At 34.2% G+C, this 13,175-nt stretch overlaps 1 long non-coding RNA gene across 1 annotated transcript; it reads right to left on the reverse strand.

The window, feature by feature from the left end:
• Window positions 1–9,778: 9,778 nt before the first annotated feature.
• On the reverse strand, window positions 9,779–11,246 carry LOC140243837 (uncharacterized). The gene is made up of 3 exons (XR_011902255.1): window positions 11,179–11,246; window positions 10,625–10,766; window positions 9,779–9,798 (listed from the first exon to the last, which is right to left on the reverse strand). It is a non-coding gene; the product is annotated as an uncharacterized lncRNA (long non-coding RNA).
• Between the last annotated feature and the right edge of the window lie 1,929 nt (window positions 11,247–13,175).

Consider the following 13,175-nt stretch of genomic DNA (forward strand, 5'->3'; position numbering starts at 1 on the left):
CGATTTCCCCTGTTGGTTCAGCCTCTTCTTCGTTATTTTCTTCCTCTGAAATCAAATTTTAAAGACAGAAGATAAGCTGATATCCTAACATAGAAAAACCTTTATACCCTCAGAATGTCGTTATCGTATGATTATAAAAGAGGCATGGACTTTAGTGTTATCATCATCATCAGGAATGCATTCTCTGTTTACAACTGAATATAAATCTCTTGTTATCAGTTAGAAGATCATTAATGTCCTGGATTAGGAATATATAATTGAACAAAAGTAATTTGTACGGAGAGAGCACAACCATATTACGAGATCGCTTAATACTATATACGAACAAAAGGATCTGCTTTAGGAAAGTAAGGGAAGTTTAGTCTTCTATGGTTTACTTATACCGTCATATTATTATTTGTTTATTAACCTTCCACGCTACTATTTTCAACAAATAGTCCCGATTCGGAATTGTATAAATTCAAAAATTACGAAGTGGAGTAAGACTTTACGTAATTGATCCTTTCTGCAGGACCTTGCTTTAGACGTTTTATTCTAAATCAAATAGGGCGTTCCAGAAAACAAAACATGAATCACACCGGCCTATTCCAGAAGTCATAGTGCACATGTTGTGCCCCATGTCTGGTCTTTCAAACTTTGGAAATACGGACCTTTTAAAAGAGTGTCCTCGTTGATGACTTCTTCGCATTATATGTTTTATTTTCTGAGAATATCATCTGCAATATATCCCTATTCAGAACTCATGTTTTTGTTCTACTTTCTACATACACACTTTTTGAAATATTTTTGCATGTCGGTTACTCATACTTTGTGACCTATTTGCACAGACAAAGCTTGAGTCAGAAAGAAAAAAAAAAAACTTTGATGTGTCTTTCCGTATCTTGATAAGTATTGAGAGATTAAAGTACATGGAGGACTCTGCAGCAATCATACCTTCTGGTTCTCCAGGTTCGACTGATGGTTGTTCCTCAGGAGACTCTACAACTTCGACACCACCTTGTCCGCTGTCAGCCTCGTTCGTGTTTTCTTCTGTGAAGAGCAAAGGAATTAATGAAATCATAACATTTTGAATGCCCTAAAAAACAAATGAATAAATAAACACATCAGCGCATTTTTGTCTTTGCTTCTTTTTCATATTACTAATAAAGCCTTTTCAATTTCATTTACAAATAGATATGAAAATAAGATTTTTTGAGACCTCCTCCTTTTCCAAATAATACTAAGTAATGGCAAATGATATCTGAGACTGTACCATCATGGCTAATAACCGAGTAATTAATGAAACCTTGGACACTCCATACCACTGCATCTCCACAGAAGTAAGGCGCTCTTGACCATGCTACACTTTATATCATATTGAATCGTGTCATGCAGGAGCGTTCGTATATTCTGAGATATTCAAATGAGATATCACTGAATATTACGTTAAGGCTTTTCATCATGGCCTAACCTTCATCATCTATGCCTCCCTCGACATCGACCGTTTCACCTGATGGTTCAGCTTCCTCCTCGGTATTTTCTTCTTCTGAAATCAGATTTCAAAGACAGACGCAGGCTGATTTCACTTGAAAATAATACATTACCTCAAGAAAAGCTTTTGATGCTTTTATTTTCCCCTTGTCTTTACTTGTTTATAGTAAGTAGCATTCATATCAGTACGTTTCATACCAATTCATACTGACAAAAATACATCAATCAAACAATATAATATGTCGGTTCCTTTTGATCTTAAATCATAACATATAACTCACATACACATACACACACACGCACACACACACACAGAGACATACACATACACATATATTCTCAAGTAATTGCTTGAATTCAGCCAGTTGTTAATTAGGACACTCAATGGGATTTGTTCTTTCCATCTTAAAGGAAGTTTTTATTTCCGTGCAAATAATGAATTCATACAAAAAATGGTATACGGTTCTAGTAAAATCTGATGGAATATTAAGAATTCACATATTTCCAGGAAAGGGTAACGTTTCATGCAAAGAGCCAAATATATCCAATGCAGTAACAAACCTGTCACAGGTCTTGAGCGAGGAGTTGCCGGTACTTCCGATTGTCCCACTGAAAACATAATAAGAATTTAATCTTTTATTATTCGCCGATTTGACAGTTAACACTTGATCAAACCAAAAGTCTTTGTTCTGGGCAGGTACAACCAGGGGACGGGGGGGGGGGTCGAGTCCCCACTTTTTGGTTTTGCATAATACATAGGAGCACTTATTTAGGGTCCAACCACACACATACACACACACACACACAAACACACACACACATTTTTTTACCGCGGAAGTGGCACCAAAAAAAAGAAAAATGTAGTTAAGCTTCTTTTTTTTTTTTTTTTTTGCTTGTTAGCTGATGAAACCCAGAAGCGTCACCAGAATTGAACCCCCCCCCCCCACACACACTTTTAAAAACGCGGCACTGTTATGGCCGTGTTGTTACAAGGAATATTTGAAATGGTAAGCAATTACACTATACGGATATATCAATTTCCACACTTTGCTCGGTGAGTGGCTGTGTCACCCTTCACTGCCCTTTCTCCTATATTCTTAATGTCCAGTATGTCGTTTCATTCCTGGAGTCCATCTCTATTTTCTTTCTCACATTTCCCTGACGCGACAAGGTAACTAAACTATTTCTTTCACTCTCAATAACTTTACGTTAATGTATACCTTGACGTCTCCTACTTAAAAACAAAATAACATCAAGAAAAGAACTATAAAACAGGATTTTTTTATTCAAAACATCCCTTTAGCTATTTGCCTCGAATACTTTACTGCAAACTCAAAAGGGAACCTGATGGAAAGGGTGATTCCTTAGCTGTGATAAGTACTGAAAGTATTCAAACCTTCTGGTTCTCCAGGTTCGACTGATGGCTGTTCCTCAGGAGACTCTACAACTTCGACACCACCTTGTCCGCTGCCATCCTCGTTCACGTTTTCTTCTGTGAAGAGCAAAGGAATTAATGAATACATAACATTTTGAATGCCCTCAAAAACAACTGAACACATCAGCACATTTTTGTCTTTGCTTCTTTTTCATATTTCTAATAAAGCCTTTTCAATTTTATTTACAAATAATCATTAAAATAAGATTTCTTGAGACCATATTATTCTTCTTCATTTTAATGATATTAAATAAAGTCTCAGATATCATATGCCATTACTTACTTAGTATAGTTTGGAAAAGGGGGAGGTCTCAAAGCAAGTACGTTGCATATATCTTTATATTCGAGCTAAATTTGTCTTCAGACTGATACCGTTCAGACAAATGCCTCACGCTAGACATCAGAACATCTTAACTTACAGTATAAATATTTTGTCTTGACATTCATTTTTCTTCAAAGAGCAGTTTGATTATTTATTTCAGATACGATAAAAGGGAAAGTTTTCCATTATCACGCTATTAATTTATGCTACAAAGCTATAACCCCTGCGCAACACAACGAATCACCGACTCTCTCTCCCTCTCTCGAGACCATTAATCAAGTTTACTTTAGATAACGTATCTTTCCACGTATCTCTCCTATAGTGTAACGACATTTTAGACGAATATGAGCAAATCTAAATTTCATAGCTGAAAGACATCATGATGATATTCTTCTTGGATTCTTTTATTTATTTCCATTAACGAGGATTAACTATAACGATTATCGCAGCTCTAAACGTAGACTAATAAGCGTTATTATTCAAATTCATGAAATTCTTCCGTCGAGATGTTTTCATTGCAACTGATTGACAAATTGCCCTACTTCGACGTAAATAAGCATTTACGTCGAAGTAGGGCAATTTGTCAATCAGTTGCAATGAAAACATCTCGACGGAAGAATTTCATGAATTTGAATAATAAAAAGCAGTACCCGCTGCATGCTATAAGGATTAGAACCAACACTTGCTGTCGGGCGAAAGCTCGGTGGTCTAGTGGAGTTGACGCCTGTCCGGTGATCAGGAGGTCGTAGGTTCGAATCCTGCTCGAGTATGTACGCCCATGATTTTTTTATCATGGCTACTACTAAAACATTGATCAATTCAGTGCTTATTTACGTCGAAGTAGGGCAATTTGTCAATCAGTTGCAATAATAAGCGTTAGTATTACAGCTGCAAGAAATTCTAAGATAAGTTTGTCAGAGGGCTTAATATTTAAGATTTTTCAATAAAAACAAAATGATTAGTAAAAGTGTGAAAAGTATTTCTTTTTCAAAATTGAGAAGATGAAAACTGATTTCATCAAATTAGATATTTTCAGCTCATGCGGTATGAATGAAAACAAATATAATGTTAATAGCACCCATGAGGGAAAAGGACAGTTACACGAAACACGGACAGATAGGCCCTACCTCTGCATGTAAATACACATTACGTCAGTCTTGATCATCATTTTTGTCTTTCAGCTATGTAATTTAGATTTGCTCATATTCGTCGTTACACTATTAGGACAGATACCTGGAGAGATACGTTTTCTTAAATAAACTTGATTATGATGTTTCATCTAAACAACTGAGTACAAAACAAATTGGAAAGTCACCACATTATGTAACTTGTCTTTTATCTGTAATTTATTTGAATCACTGCATCGTTTCTATTTTCACAAAGTAATGACGTACCTGGTTCGGGTGTAGGTGGTAGAGTTGGTTCAACTGGAAATGATTCCAATGCCGTAAAAGAGAAAATCAAAGACACAAATAACTCTAATTCTAATGCTCGTTGATGGAAAGAATCTAAGTCATATCATGATATCTTTCAGATAATGTAATCTAGATTCGCTCATATTTGTCTACTCTCTTTACACCAGGAGAGATAGTGGAGAGATACTTTATCTAAGATAATCTGGATTATAATGTTTCATCGGAACAACTGAGTACAGAAGAAATCGGAAAATCATCGTATTATATAACTCATGTTATATGATAACTCATATTCTATAATTCACAAGTTGCAAATATTCATTATAATTTTGATGAATTCAATTTTCAATTCGTCAAATTTAAAATAATACTTTTCACACTTTCGATAATCATTGTAATACGTCGGTTTCTTTTGTATCTCCGAAAATTGACAGAATGAACTTTGCGTTATATGAAAAAGGCATTTGACTTTTGACAAGATATTGGCTATAATGACTAAAGAAATCAGTAGTTCTGAGCGTCTTTATGTTTCTTCATATTACTTGACCCATTTATCTTTTGCAAAGTCATACAATAAAAAAAAATACACCAATGTTTGTTAAATGATCTCGAATATGATTCTTTTTATTTGAACAAATGAGTACAGAACATATCAGAAAGTCACCATATTGTGTAACATATTTCATCTGTACTTTATTTTAATTACTGTTTCATGTCTATCATCACAATTTATGACGTACCTGGTTCGGGTGTAGGTGGTAGAGTTGGTTCAACTGGAAACAATTCCAATAAAGTAAGACAATGAAGACAACAATTTTCATTATCAACCCATACTACTCATTTTTCTTTTGAACATTCCTGTTCCTTTTTGCCACGAATACTTTACTGCTAATATACAATGTTCTTTCTGTAGATTCTTTAAGTAAATCAAGCAATTCATTAGTTGCAAATATACATTATAATTTTGATGAATTTCATTTCAATAACTTTGTCAGCCTTAAAAGAATACTTCTCACACTTTTGATAATCATTTTGTTTTAAAAAAAAATCTTTAAAACGTTAAGCCTTCTGACAATTCTATCTTAGAATCTCTAAGCAGCTGTTATACTTACATTTTTTCAGCCTACTTTTAGAGCTGAGATAATCGGTATAGTTGCTCTTTAATGGAAATGTGTAAAAGAATCCAAAGTAGAATCTCTGCATGATGTCATTCAGATATGTAATTTAGATTTACTCATATTCTTTTCCTCTCGTTATACCAGGAGAGCTACATAATCTGAAATAGAAAATGAATTGTGATTTTTAATCTTAACAACTGAGGAAAAAAAATATATCTTGCCTTTTATTCTACTTTATTTGAATCACTGTATCATCTTATTTTCTATTATCACAACGTACGACATACCTGGTTCGGGTGTAGGTGGAAGAGTTGGTTCAACTGGAAACGATTCCAATGACGTGAAAGACAAAATAGGGACAGCAATATGATTATCAATCCATTCTACTTATCTTTTACTTAAAATACTTCTTTAGCTTTTTGCCTCGAATATTGCTATGCTCATAAACACTATTTGTTTTTGTAGATTCTATGAGTAAATTACTCTTATATATTTCTAAGAAGCAGAACTTCACGACATGTATCTTTTCGTTATGTTAGTACTTACAAAAACATGGTACTTACCACGCGTGTCTCTCATACAGGTGGTATCTATATTATCATTTTATCATTTTATCATTACTATTATTATCATCATTATTATTACTATTATTATCATTCTTATCATTATTATACATAGGGTCTAACCATTTGTGCCCTAAACTATTTAACTCCGGAAGTGGCAGCAGGAAAAAAGAATTTGTTTGTGAGTGTGTGTGCATTGTACCAGAGGGCTAAGAAGTGCGGGTAAGGCCTTTCTTTTGTTTTTTCTTGTTTGTTGTTCCTTTCTGGTTCTTTGATTGTGTAAATGTAAAAAGACAAGAAATTAAAATATGCAAGTGTTCAACAATTTCAATCCTTCTACAATAGGTGTCTATAGATAGACATCATGTTCAGTTGAAAAGGAACAGAGAGACACTTGGAAGTAAGTAGCCTCAAGGGAGGATATTGCATATAAATATTCACGCTAAAGCTACATATTACAACATCTTAACATTAAACTGCAGGACAAATTTTTGTGTTTATTTTTTTCCCGCCTGCAAACAAAAGTGAAATTATTCATATACTGCTATTCTATTGTGAGCTTACATTCGGGAATGAAGTAAACCTCCCAACGCAGGCAAATGTTGTGATTCCATTTCGTTGGGTTGAGCGTGATTCTGCGAGACCAAATGCCATGGTCGAAGAGGAAAGGGGCGTAACCATTGTTACTAGTGCTCCCTTGGATTTTCTGTGAAATGAGAGTGGATACAGAATGTTTATTTGATTATTCCGTCTTCTAAGAGGGAACTTCTCCTCTTCATCAAATCTGACTTTGAGAGCACAATAAATCGAATGAAATAGTAATAAAAAAGTCTTTTAAATACGATTTTGACCCTTGTAAGCTATGGAAGCTATGGATCTTTGGAATATAAAGGCGATTTTATTTCATGAAACTGACTTAACAATCCTAACAACGTATGTCAGTTGGGTGCATACGTGATGCATTTTAAACTATCAATTTATTGAACACGTTTTCCCTCAAACTTTGTTTTTCAGAATGAAGCCACGAACAAAACTCAACTGCGTCACTATGGCAACACAATATTTGTGTGTTGATAATGTACCCCACAAACTGTGCTGTACCAGGAACTCACCTCGCGTTCTTCCCAGCCATAGTACCAAGAGCGGCCGTTTTCAAGAGCAAAATCCAAGGTGTATTCAGAGACCCACGAGTCACTACTGGGATCTCCCTGCACGACTACTGCAATGATTTCCCTTTCCCTACCAAGGTCCATCTCAATCCATTGTCCATCATTGTTGTCTAGTGCACACCAGCTTCCTCCTAAGCCGTCCTGAGGCTCGCTGTCGAGCGGCACACGTCTAGTGGGGTTTTCGCTTGTGGAAGATGAGGCAATGACGGAATCGACAGGTACGATTCCGCTGTCGAGTGCTGGGATGCCATCAGGTAGGTTGACTGAAGGTGTACAAAAAAATTAAGTCCGTGCCTGATAGTCTCCAAGTGGAATCTCATCATCTCATGGTGTCTTTCAGCGATGTAATTTAGATTTGCTCATATTCGTCTACTCTCGTTATACAATGTTATCTAAATAAAAACTGGATTATGATTTAGAATTTAAACAAAATAATGAGGAAAAACAAATCGGAGAGTTAACATATATAATTAAATTATATCTGTTATTTACTTGAATCATTGTATTAGTTCCGATTTATTCGTTTTGTATTTTTAATCGTACTGATTTTTTTTTGACTGCACCAGATTTTAAGTGCGTCAACAGTCCTGTCATACTGTATAGGTAATTTTGATGAATTTACAAATACAAATATTATAATTTTGATGAATTAATTTTCATGTTGATAAACATTTTTGTTTCCGTAAAAAAAAAAAACAACTCTTGAACGTTAAGCCTTCTTACAAAAATATCTTAGAATTTCGAGGCAGCTGTAATACTAACACTTTCTTCAGCCTAGGTTTAGAGCTGAGAAAATCGTTACTGTTACTCTATAAAGGACTTTTTTCCCAAGTAGAATCTTATCAAAATGTCATTCAGCCATGTAACTTAGATTTGTTCATATTCGTCCACTGTTGTTACACATGGAGATACGTGGGGATTATGAAATAAAAACTGGATTATAATTTTTAATCTGAATTACTGAGAACAGAACAAAACAGAAAGTCACCATATACCATATCTTACATATCATTTCTACTTTCACAAAGTATGACGTACCTGGTTCGAATGTAGGTGGTAGAGTTGGTTCAACTGGAAACGATTCCAATAAAGTAAGACAATGAAGACAACAATTTTCATTATCAACGCATACTACTCATTTTTCTTTTGAACATTCCCGTTGCTTTTTGTCACGAATATTTTACTGCTAATATACAATGTGTTCTTTCTGTAGATTCTTTAAGTAAATCAAGCAATTCATTAGTTGCAAATATACATTATAATTTTGATGAATTTCATTTTCATAACTTTGTCAGCCTTAAAAGAATACTTCTCACACTTTTGATAATCATTTTGTTGAAAAAAAATATCTTTAAAACGTTAAAGGTAGGGAATCCCATTTGCATGCCTTAAATGAAGAGTTGTATAAACACAGTGGTATGTTGAAGAGAGTATCATTTTAGAAACTCCCAAAAAGTATTGAAAGTGGTAGGTAACATTCAGTACATTTTTATTGACCGTAAGATTTTGAATTGAATTTTTTTTCGGGGCTCACCGTAAATTCCAGTACATTGCTAGGCTACTTTTGCAGACCCATGCACTGCATGTGTGTCCATCATGTATATTTTGTGAAGAAAGTTCATCAAAACTTACGAACATTTCTATATACATTCTTGCCACACACTCTATATGTTATTACATCAGCTCTTATACTTTTAGATTTGTGTTTATAGATAATAAAAAAAAATACAGAAGACTGCAACAAAAAGGCTTAAGTGTGGCTGACACACAGAACTACTGAGTAGTTGAGTTTTGTGCATTATTCAAATTGTAGATAACTGTTGACTTCCAAATTTCTCAGCAGTGGCCTAAACAAGTCCCCTGAGGTTCATATTTAATGTTTTGCTGCATTTTGGGAGGTCTATAAAAGGTATCCCTTACCTTTAAGCCTTCTGACAATTCTATCTTAGAATCTCTAAGCAGCTGTTATAATTACATTTTTTTTTCAGCCTACTTTAAGAACTGATATAAACGGTATTGTTGCTCTTTAATGGAAATGTGTAAAAGAATCCAAAGTAGAATCTCTGCATGATGTCATTCATATATGTAATTTAGATTTACTCATATTCTTTTCCTCTCGTTATACCAGGAGAGCTACATAATCTGAAATAGAAACTGAATTGTGATTTTTAATCTTAACAACTGAGGAAAAAAAAAATATATCTTGCCTTTTATTGTACTTTATTTGAATCACTGTATCATCTTATTTTCTATTATCAAAACGTACGACATACCTGGTTTGGGTGTAGGTGGAGGAGTTGGTTCAACTGGAAACGTTTCCAATGACGTGAAAGACAAAATAGGGACAGCAATTTGATTATCAATCCATTCTACTTATCTTCTAATTAAAATACTTCTTAAGCTTTTTGGCTCGAATATTGCTATGCTTATGAACACTATATTTTTTTTTTTTTTTTTGGAGATTCTATGAGTAAATTACTCTTATATTTTTCTAAGAAGCAGAACTTCACGACATGAACCCTTTTCGTTGTTATGTTAGCACTTACAAAAACATGGTACTTACCACGCGTGTCTCTCATACCGGTGGTATCTATATTATTATTATTTTATCATTTTATCATTACTATTATTATCATCATTATTATTACTATTATTATCATTCTTATTTTCATTATACATAGGGTCTAACCATTTGTGCCCTAAACTACTTAACCCCGGAAGTGGCAGCAGGAAAAAAGAATTTGTTTGTGAGTGTGTGTGTGTATTGTACCAGAGGGCTAAGAAGTGCGGGTAAGGCCTTTCTTTTGGTTTTTCTTGTTTGTTGTTGCTTTCTGGTTCTTTGATTGTGTAAATGTACAAAGACAAAAAATTAAAATATGCAAGTGTCCAACAATTTCAATCCTTCTACAATAGGTGTCTATAGATAGACATCATGTTCAGTTGAAAAGGAACAGAGAGACACTTGGAAGTAAGTAGCCTCAACGGAGGATATTGCATATAAGTATTCACGCTAAAGCTACATATTACAACATCTTAACATTAAACTGCAGGACAAATTTTTGTGTTTATTTTTTTCCCGCCTGCAAACAAAAGTGAAATTATTCATATACTGCTATTCTATTGTGAGCTTACATTCGGGAATGAAGTAAACCTCCCAACGCAGGCAAATGTTGTGATTCCATTTCGTTGGGTTGAGCGTGATTCTGCGAGCCCAAATGCCATGGTCGAAGAGGAAAGGGGCGTAACGATTGTTACTAGTGCTCCCTTGGATTTTCTGTGAAATGAGAGTGGATACAGAATATTTATTTGATTATTCCGTCTTCTAAGAGGGAACTTCTCCTCTTCATCAAATCTGACTTTGATGAAAATAGTACAATAAATCGAATGAAATAGTAATAAAAAAGGCTTTTAAATACGATTTTGAGCCTTGTAAGCTATGGAAGCTAAGGATCTTTGGAATATAAAGGCGATTTTATTTCATGAAACTGACTTGACAATCCCAACAACGTATGTCAGTTGGATGCAGACGTAATGCCTTTTAAACTATCAATTTATTGAACACGTTTTCCCTCAAACTTTGTTTTTCAGAATGAAGCCACGAACAAAACTCAACTGCGTCACTATGGCAACACAATATTTGTGTGTTGATAATGTACCCCACAAACTGTGCTGTACCAGGAACTCACCTCGCGTTCTTCCCAGCCATAGTACCAAGAGCGGCCGTTTTCAAGAGCAAAATCCAAGGTGTATTCAGAGACCCACGAGTCACTACTGGGATCTCCCTGCACGACTACTGCAATGATTTCCCTTTCCCTACCAAGGTCCATCTCAATCCATTGTCCATCATTGTTGTCTAGTGCACACCAGCTTCCTCCTAAGCCGTCCTGAGGCTCGCTGTCGAGCGGCACACGTCTAGTGGGGTTTTCGTTTGTGGAAGATGAGGCAATGACGGAATCGACAGGTACGGTTCCGCTGTCGAGTGCTGGGATGCCATCAGGCAGGTTGACTGAAGGTGAACAAAAAAATTAAGTCCGTGCCTGATAGTCTCCAAGTGGAATCTCATCATGGTGTCTTTCAGCGATGTAATTTAGATTTGCTCATACTCGCCTACTCTCGTTATACAATGTTATCTAGAATAAAAACTGGATTATGATTTAGAATTTAAACAAAATAATGAGGAAAAAACAAATCGGAGAGTTAACATATATAATTAAATTATATCTGTTATTTACTTGAATCATTGTATTAGTTCCGATTTATTCGTTTTGTATTTTTAATCGTACTGATTTTTTTTTTGACTGCACCAGATTTTAAGTGTGTCAACAGTTCTGCCATACTGTATAGGTAATTTTGATGAGTTTGCAAATACAAATATTATAATTTTGATGAATTAATTTTCATGTTGATAAACATTTTTGTTTCCGTAAAAAAAAAAAAAAAAAAAAAATCTTGAACGTTAAGCCTTCTTAAAAAAATATCATAGAATTTCGAGGCAGCTGTAATACTAACACTTTCTTCAGCCTAGGTTTAGAGCTGAGAAAATTGTTACTGTTACTCTATAAAGGACTTTTTTCCCAAGTAGAATCTTATCATAATGTCTTTCAGCGATGTAATTTAGATTTGCTCATACTCGTCTACTCTCGTTATACAATGTTATCTAGAATAAAAACTGGATTATGATTTAGAATTTAAACAAAATAATGAGGAAAAAACAAATCGGAGAGTTAACATATATAATTAAATTATATCTGTTATTTACTTGAATCATTGTATTAGTTCCGATTTATTCGTTTTGTATTTTTAATCGTACTGATTTTTTTTTGACTGCACCAGATTTTAAGTGTGTCAACAGTTCTGCCATACTGTATAGGTAATTTTGATGAGTTTGCAAATACAAATATTATAATTTTGATGAATTAATTTTCATGTTGATAAACATTTTTGTTTCCGTAAAAAAAAAAAAAAAAAAAAATCTTGAACGTCTTAAAAAAATATCATAGAATTTCGAGGCAGCTGTAATACTAACACTTTCTTCAGCCTAGGTTTAGAGCTGAGAAAATTGTTACTGTTACTCTATAAAGGACTTTTTTCCCAAGTAGAATCTTATCATAATGTCATTCAGCTATGTAATTTAGATTTGCTCATATTCGTTCATTGTTGTTACACATGGAGATACGTGGGGATTATGAAATAAAAACTGGATTATGATTTTTAATCTGAATTACTGAGAACAGAACAAAACAGAAAGTCACCATATTTCATATCTTGCCTTTTATCTGTACTTTAACCGAATCACTGTATCATTTCTACTTTCACAAAGTATGACGTACCTGGTTCGGATGTAGGTGGTAGAGTTGGTTCAACTGGAAACGATTCCAATGCCGTATAAGAGAAAATGAAGACCAGAGTCTTGATTAGTAACCCATTCTACTTATACTTCTTATATTCCTGTTGCTTTTTGCCGTATCAATTGAAAATTATTATTTTTTTTTTGGTACTGTTTTTCAAAAAGTCTGAATTGGGCGTCATGATCATCAAGATAGCCTGATATAATATGATATAGTTCTTGTTTATTCTTTTCCATTTTCATGATGTTTTCTACATTTACTTTAAATGCATGCAGATGGTTATACGAACTATTTGATTTGTTTTAATTATATTCGTATCCTGAATGTTACTCTCA

The sequence above is a fragment of the Diadema setosum genome, chromosome 20 (genome assembly GCF_964275005.1).
Source record: "Diadema setosum chromosome 20, eeDiaSeto1, whole genome shotgun sequence".
Classification (NCBI taxonomy): domain Eukaryota; kingdom Metazoa; phylum Echinodermata; class Echinoidea; order Diadematoida; family Diadematidae; genus Diadema; species Diadema setosum.